The 8,840-nt window shown below is 35.2% G+C and overlaps 1 protein-coding gene across 1 annotated transcript in view; it reads left to right on the forward strand.

Moving 5' to 3' along the window:
• The first annotated feature begins 376 nt into the window (after nt 1-376).
• Nucleotides 377-8,840, forward strand: part of LOC110022481 — a 14,873-nt gene continuing 6,409 nt past the window's right edge. The window contains exon 1 of the mRNA XM_020721443.1: nt 377-528. The gene's annotated coding sequence lies outside the window, so the exon portion shown is untranslated. The remainder of the gene's footprint in view (nt 529-8,840) is intronic.

An 8,840-nucleotide genomic window follows, 5' to 3' on the forward strand; every position in this document is an offset into this window, starting at 1 on the left:
AATTTAAGTCGAATAAAGTTATAAATCATATTAAAAATGCCCCGAGGAAAGCATATATATATATATATATCCAGATTTAACTTTCTTATTTTCTTATATATATATATATGAAGCCAATGTTAAATTCCAGAATAATCGATCCTATGTAAGGCCGTAGTATACCCACGTGCGGAAAGTACGGAACCACTGAAGCGCTTACTGCGCCAAGCCGTGAAGCCTCAACCCAAGTCAGCGCTTTTCGTCCCGGCCAAGCCGGCGCAATTGACGGCTTCGGCCAGCTCAACTCCGCGCAACGATCAAAACCCTAAAATTGGAATTTTCTATCGGGACGAGCGGAGGGCCCCTAACCAATAACTCGAAGCGCGGGGAGGTAAAAAACCATCGAAGCACTCTGCTTTTGGTCGATTTGCCACTCTTCATTTCGTCGCCCCCATGTTCTTTTTTTGTTCTCTCTTCGATTCTCTCATTAAGAGTCTCCCTCGATATCCATCGATGATTATGCACTTCAATTCTGGAATGCTCTGCCTGGTATTTTTAATCTGTCATTTTCTTTGATTTGATTATGGTGCTATAATTCTTCATTTCTGATGGCTCTTTTGCCATCTGCTTTTCTTGTCTTATTTTGATGGTTAACGATAGGATTCGAGTGTCTTTTATTGGAACGATTTGCGATTTGTTTTTTTTTTTTTTGTATCTTTCAGTGATTGAATTGCAGAATTTCGGTTTTTATTGGAACAATTTAAGTGGAATTATAGGATTTAATTGTTTGAGAGCTTTTATATGGTTGGACGTTGTAACCATATTATGGAAAAATTTTTCATTTATTATCTTTCAGTGTTTTTCTTTTCAGGGTAAATCCACAGGCTTTGTGTCTTCTGTGAGCTTATCCTCCTTTGTCATCTTCCATTTCTGCAAATGAAATTAACCTTTTTTTTTCAAAGATGGTAATCCCTAATAATGGTAATTTGTGAAGGTTTCTACATTTTTAGCTCCTTTTATAAATCAGATCTGTAAAATGAGGGGAAAATGTTTAAGTTTGATCGACATGTTCTTAGTTCTTTTAAAATGAGATTTTGTTGTAATTCCGTGAATATTTCGAGGTTTTGTTTTGGTTTCATTGGTATTATTCTTGAGCTTCCGAACTTGCGTTTTCTTGTTGGATGCAGGACAGTGTTTCGCATGCTTGTTCTCTGTTGCCGGTTAAATATGAGTGATATATTACTGCAATTTTGAGTTTTTTTTTTTTTTTGAAATCACTCTCGCATTCTTATCGTGGATCTGTGTTTTTTTCTTTCGCATTATCAACATGGTAGGTAGGCATTTGTGAATGATATCAGAAATATAATTTCTCTACTATTTTTATCTTTGAATTTAATCTAGATCTGTCCCTAGCTCTTGAAATTCTGGCGTTCATTAATCATTTTCTAGATTTTGATTATCCGATCCTGCTTCTACAAGCTAAACTAGGATAAAATAATTTAAGTTTTGATTAGCCAAACCAAGCTTGATATGGGGGAGCTAATACTCGTATAAAGATTTAACTTTGATGTCCAAATCAAGCTTGATAGGAGAGTTGAATTTAGAGAAGATTTTATGCTAGTCATGGGCCTGCATAAAGAATTTCCTGAAGGTTAGACGCTAATGAATTGCTGGTCTTCATCGAAGCATCAACTACAAGCCTGAATTTACTCAAAAGTCTCAATATGCCTCTTTTACTTGTTGATCCATCCGGATGTTCTCTATGATTCAAGCTGTTGGAGCTCATCGTATTGAAGAGTAAGGAGTATTGTTTTCATGGATAGATAAATTGGGAATCTCCTTGCATTTAGTTTGGCTTGCTGGAGCCTGTGAACTTTGGATGTTCTTCTTATGCGTTTTGCTTGAGCTTCTGATGAGGCATCTTGCATTATCTTAATAGGTTTGTGATAATGGGCTTGGATTCACTTCGAGGTTTGATAGGCTGGTTAGCCTCTGTTTCAGCCACAGGCTTGTTAAATAGTTTTGGATTCTCTTGGATTTAGGCTATTAGTGGTCATTGAATCGAAGAGCTCAGCATCATTGAATGTTCGTTCAAATCGATAAAAATATGTGAACTTCTAAGTACTTTTTGGCTTGATCCCATAGGGATTTGTGTAAAACTATATATCTTCTTGGGAATAATTGGGTGAAAACCTTACGTTGACATCTTCAAGTTTCGACCTTACTTTATCATTGAGCCAGATACAATATTGCACTAATTGTTCCAAGTATGTTTTCATTGCTTTATGAGAAGTATGGATTTATCCTTTTTTTCCCACTCTTATTAGAATTTATGAGTTTTGGACTTGTAAGTCTCATGCTCAGGTCTCCAGCTATAGAGATCTTTTGATGACTAAAGGGGGGAGGAATGAAGGGTTGCCATTCATTGTGATGTGACCTATCAATTGTGGATCTACTAATGCAATTTACCAATCTTCTGTTGTGATGATCACACATCTTGCAAGAGTAGCCATTATCATGGCATGAATAGTTATCATTATCGTTATATCTATCATCTTGTAAGAAGCTCCTACAGTGGACTTGGAAGTTACTTGCTCTGTTCTCTGGTTGTATTATTTTTGTAATGTTTGAGCACCTCTGAAACATTATGGTGGGATCTATTGCGAGCTGACTTATGTTGATGTTATGTTTATATTTTCTAGTGGACCTATGGGATTTATACCCCAGATGGTTGCTCAATAGGTTAGATAGGAGACCCATGTTAGGAGTTCAACATTATTGGACTTACAAGTGAGTCACTCTAGGCTCCAATTTTTGTATGTTAATATTTGAGAGTTTTTGTACCCTTTGGTAGATTGGCCCAACCTAAATGTACTTGTGGGCGCGCACGATGCATTGTCTCTCATTGCGACACTTGCTAATTATTTGATATCAAGGATCCGCTTAGAGGTAAAAAGTATGCTTTAAATAAACACAACAACACTATTTTCAAAGCTGTTATTGTGACATGAATGTGGATATTTTTACCAATTTGAGTTTGGCCACAATAAATGGATTTTATAACAAAAAAAAAAAAAATTTTTTTTATAGAGTCGGGATAGAAGAATATTGGTAAGGTTTTAGAATGACTTTTGTGTATTACGTAATCAACATTGAAGCCATAGCATAATTAAACCTAAAGTTGGATAGAGAATTCTAGAGTTGTAAAAAATCTTTATGATGGATTATTAAAAGAAGAAAAATGACTAACCAAATATTTTTATGTGCATGTATGGAAACATTGAGGATAGAGCGCAATGAAACCCAATTGTGGAGTTATCACAATTCTGCATGATGAAGTGCAAACAAATTTGAACTAAGAAAAGCCTTTGATGTGTTTGTATGGTAACATCAAGGATACATTATAATAATATTTAGAGATGGAGAGAAAAATTATCCCTACTGAAATCATAAAAAATCTACTCAACATAGCACAAAAAATATGGACTGAGAAGAGTTTTTGATATGCATAAATGGTAGGACAAAGCATCACGTTGATGAATGGAGAAATCATTCCTAACTGAGTCGTAAGATATTTGTGCGATGAAGCATATAAATCTTGCTTAGAAAAAATGGATTTTATAACCAAAAAAATATTTAATATTTTATAGAGTCGGAGTAAAATAACTTTGATAGGGCTTTAGAATGACTTTTGTGTATTACATAATCAACATTGAAGATGGAGTGTAATTACAAGTTGGAGAGAGAATTTTTCTCCAATAGAGTTGTCAGAAATCTTTAGGATGGAGCATTAAAAGAAAAAAAAAGACCAACCAAAGGTTTTTATGTGCATTGAGGATAGAGCGCAATGACACTCAAAGAGCGAGAGGAATCTTACTTTGTGGAATTACCGTAATTCTGCATGATGAAGTGCAAAGAAATTTGCACCAAGAGAAGCCTTAGATGTGCTTGTATGGTTGCATCAAGGAAACATTATAATGATATTTAGAGTTGGAGAGAGAAATTATCCTTATCGAAGTCATCGAAAATCTACATAACAGAGCACAAAAAATATGGACTAAGAAGAGTCTTTGATATGCATGGATGATAGGACAGAGCGAGCGTCAACTTTGATGAACGAAGAAATTATCCCTCACTGAGTCGTTAGAAATTTGTGCAATGAAACATATAAATCTTGCTTAGAAAAAAACTTTGATGTGCATTTGTGATAATATCACAAACAAAGTGCGATGAACTTCATAGATAAATGGATGAACATTTCTCCTGGGAGTCATAAAAATATGGTGGCCCAAAGACACTCAAACTCGTATGATATGATCCGATTCTATTTCACTATGTTGGAGTTTTGGTAGAAGTACATCAAGCAACATGGAGTTTCAAAGGCAATAGGATAAGGTTTAAAGATTTCTCTTGATTGGCTTGTAAGGTTAACTGGGGTTAATTTTAATTATGGTGGATTATTGTTGCTTATTATTGTAACTCTCAATGTTTAATTACATCCCCATCCTAATGTTTGAGAATGCTCTGAATTAAGAGTGCCAATGTGCTTTAGATTGGTGTTAAAAGTTAGGCTTATAGTGGAGGATCGAATGGGGATGAATATTTAACCTTATCAGATATTTGAAATAAACATAGGTGAAGTAGATTAAATGATGTATCTGTTTGAAGTAAAGACTAATATTTGTTTTTTTTATAGAAAAGGCCTGTAGAGCCAATAATGTTAACAATGGTTCAAAGGTTCAAGAATATGACCATGGAGTGTAGTCAAATATATCATTAAATAATTATCACTTGGTTGTATTATCGCAAGTTAGGTTGCCTAAGAGATGAGGTTAAGCTTACCTAAGGTAGGTTACATGCTACGTGACACCTTTTTTATGGTGCCTAATTCTCAATGGTCCATTCCTTATTATAGAGGTTTGTATGCTGTAGTATATGATTGATTGTTGTACTGATGAGTTTTCTTGATTAGGGTGCTTTGAGTTAAACCAAGGTTGTTCACTTCAAAGCTTTGTCTTAAGCAAAATGTAAAATGTTGTTTGCTTAAGTGAGTGCATGATTAACCTAGGTAAATAAATTCAATATTATGGAAGTCGAGGCTTATTGCTATCGATATATAAAGGTTCAAAATTTTGATATTATGGGTTGATAGCTTAACTTAAAAGAGTAGATGGGACATGGGATTTTGACCAAAACCAAGAATGTATGTGGAACTTGCACTCTATTTATTAACTTCAAAGGATTTATGTTGCTTATACAGCCGCACCAATAAAGTTGTGTATACTCGGTGCATAACACCATTGCTATGTTTGTATTCCTACTATACTAGAAAATGCATGTATGAAGTTTGAGGTACCTACAAGGACAAACACATTATATAAACAGACGCACGTGCACACACACACACATATGTACGTGTATATAGGGTTTGAGTGCGCTGCTGTAATGGTGTGATGACATTTCAAACAGGTGTGTGAATTCTAAAAAGATGTTGTGCACTTCAGCATAGTGTTGGCTAAGTCAGTTTTTTGAAGTTGGCGGGGTTGGTACACATGATGCACAAACATCATCAAGGTTGTCCCCCTATTTAGCGTCATTTATAGAGTGCTCAATGTTGTTGCTACTCAAAGTTCACCGTAGGAATGCATAAAATTTTGCTCTTTGTTGTCTATGGTGCAATGATGGCATAGTTTACTGAAATGGAGGGGTGCCAGTTGAGTATATCATCGATGAAGATGATGAAGAAATGAGGGAAAGCCTTACCATTTAGGAGAAGCAATAATAACCTTATTCATGGCATCAATCTCAATAAGAATGTCGTTCCCTTCAAGAGATTCTTTGGTATCATCTGTGAGCACCTGTCATTCCTTGTTGAAGTGCATGAATAGAGTGCAAAAGCACTATATCTTAAAGGTGTGTGGGTTTAGAAGACAGTTTTCAATTGAGCTTGAAGAGATTTGTACGGAGAGAACATTGACGAACACTTTGACGTGGAGAGAGGTGTTCACAGATTTCTCATGCTTGAAGAAGCCTCAATAATTGTCCCCCAGGGACGTAGGTTGTGGGTGCTTGAGCATTTGGTCGAGGCTTGGGATCTTGAGGATCATTTCGACTTTGTTCTTACACGTCATAGGAGATGGGAGGCTTTTATAGAAGTTGATAATTAGGGATGCTACAGGTAGCTTATGGTGCCCAAGGCTAGAGAGGCCTTGCGTTGAGGAGCTCAGAGTGAGAGAGCTAGCCAGTTGGGTGAAACATAGCCCGCCATAGTTTAGCATGATGCATGAATGTGACATGATGGCCACTTGCTTGGGTGAGGCATGCTAAGCAAAATCTGATTGAAGGGGCTAATTGAGAGCACTTTATAAAGAAAATTTCTTCTCCATAAGAATGGGTAACCCTCTTGCTCGTGTAGGAGCCATATGTGAGAGCTATAGGGAGATGGGGTCCGTTGTTGCAACTTTTATAGAACGTCAATGGCTGGTAGCTCGGCTAAGAGCAATTATAAGCGCAAGAAGCTAGGGCGTCAAATTGTAGGCTTTGCATTCGAAATGTTGGTTGTTTGAACGATAACATGCATGATGCAAGGGGCTGAGGTGGATGACAAGCTGCGAATTAGAAGCTTTTATAAGAGGGGTTAAGGTGGAGAGGTTGTTTTGGAAGCGGGTATTGCTTGGTCACTGACACTAGGGTTTAAGTCATATGAATGAAATTTGATTGGCCATCTCGGGAAAGGAGGAAGGTTGGTAGAGCCTTTGCAAGTTGTAGGCTAGCGGGGTGAGCTATTGTTCCATAATCAAGAGGCCCCCGCAAACCCTTCACCTTTGTTTTCTTGATAAGTCAGTCTCAGGTCAGTGACTGTTTTTGGCGAAAGCGGCACATGCAGTGGCTTTTGCATATTGAAAGTGGTGGGGTGCAGAGGAATGATATATTTCATTTATTGTGAGCTGGCATTTTCAATGAAAATTTTTTGTGGTGTTTATGTTGATTTGTGCCTCTCCTATATATATATATATATAATAAGATATCTGTTGAAACTAAACTAAGAATATTGTTTGTAAGTATTTATTTAATTATGTAGAAAACTTCTGCTGATTTGTGAAATCATTTGCTTATATGATTTTCTTCCCTTTTCACCAGTAATACTCTTTTGTGATCTTGTTCATGAAACCGGCTGTTGTCAACTATGTGGTATTCGTGCCTTGTTCATTTTTAGCAATGTTTGACGCTGCTTATAAACAATTTTAGATTTCTAATTTGTATCATAAGCTCTTGATTGTCCCAGTCAATTTTCTTGTTATTTGTTTATGTGAATTTCTTGGGAACCTTTGAGATTGACATCCATTACTCTTTGGATCCATTTATGAGCATTAGATACCACTTATTTTGATTTTTTGCTTTATGATAAAGCTTGTTGCTGTAAACACTGTCATTGCCGGTCCCAAGCCTGGATGTGAAAAGTGGAGGGTTGAGTTAGGTAGTCGACAACCAACATAAAATTTGTCGAAAAAAATCATGACATGAATCCTTTTGATCTTTGTGTAAGTGCTAGGGTGTCCCCTAGAAGCGACGCGTTGTATAGCCTGAATACAGTAAAAAGTGTGCAAGGGCCGCTACACCGGCACCCGGGTGTAGTGTCAAATAAGCAAGGGTTCCCACATTACTGACGGGTGCATGTAAAGAAATTAGTTCATAAAGCTAATGAAATTAATATTAGGATAGGATCTTGAAATATATGTACTCTCAATGGTAAATTAATGGAATTAGTTGATATTATGATCCATAGGAAGATTAATATCTTATGTATTCAAGAAACTAAATGGGTCGGAGAAAAGGCTAAGGAGATTGATAACTTAGGTTTTAAACTTCGGTATTCTGGTAATAGTCACACTAGAAATGGTGTAGGTGTTATTATAGATAAGAGTTTAAAAGATAATGTTGTAAAAATTAATAGATTTATGCTTCTCAAGTAGGTTTTTAGATATAGGGTTTAAAGATAAATTATGGAATGATTTAGAAGATTTAATACAATTGATATCTCTTGAAGAAAGAATTTTTATTGGAGGAGGTTTAAATGGACATGTCAGTAGAGTGGTAGAAAATTTTAGAAATATTCATGGTCGCCACGATTTTGGAGTGACTTATGAAGAAGGTAGAGCTATTTCAAACTTTGCCTTAGTATATGACTTTGTTATTACTAATATTTTATTCAAGAAAAGAGATGAGCATCTTATTACTTATAAGAATGAATCTAATAAAACACAAACTAATAAGAATGGATCTAATAAAACACAAATTGATTATTTTCTTATGAGAAGAAGTAATCGTTGATATTGTAAGGATTGTAAGGTCATTCCAAGTGAGGATTTAAGTACCTAACATCATTTATTAATTCTAGATTTGAAGATGAAGAGTGGTAAAATAAACAATACTATGACTCATCATTGTAGAATTAGATGGGGGAACCTAAAGGACATAAATAAAAATTTTTTTATCAGTAAAATTCAAGATTTCAAAATTTGGGATGTTCATGATAAAACAAATGATATATGTGATAAAATATCAAATACTATTAAACAAGTAGCAAAAAATGTACTTGGAGAATCAAAAGAAAAAAAATTCTTTAAATAAAAAATAGTTGGTGGTGGAATAATAATATTAAAAAAAAGATAAAATATAAGAAGCCTTGCTATTTTTTTTTTTAATGTCAAAGCTTAGAAAATTGGATAACTGCCCGCAAGAAGTCTAGAAGAACAATATGCGACGCTAAAAATTATGTTTTTAATGATATTTAGAATAGATTAGATACTAAAGAGAGTGAAAAATATATGTATAAACTAGCCAAACAAAGAGAAAAAAAA

Source organism: Phalaenopsis equestris, unplaced genomic scaffold, assembly GCF_001263595.1.
Source record: "Phalaenopsis equestris unplaced genomic scaffold, ASM126359v1 Scaffold000192, whole genome shotgun sequence".
Lineage (NCBI taxonomy): Eukaryota > Viridiplantae > Streptophyta > Magnoliopsida > Asparagales > Orchidaceae > Phalaenopsis > Phalaenopsis equestris.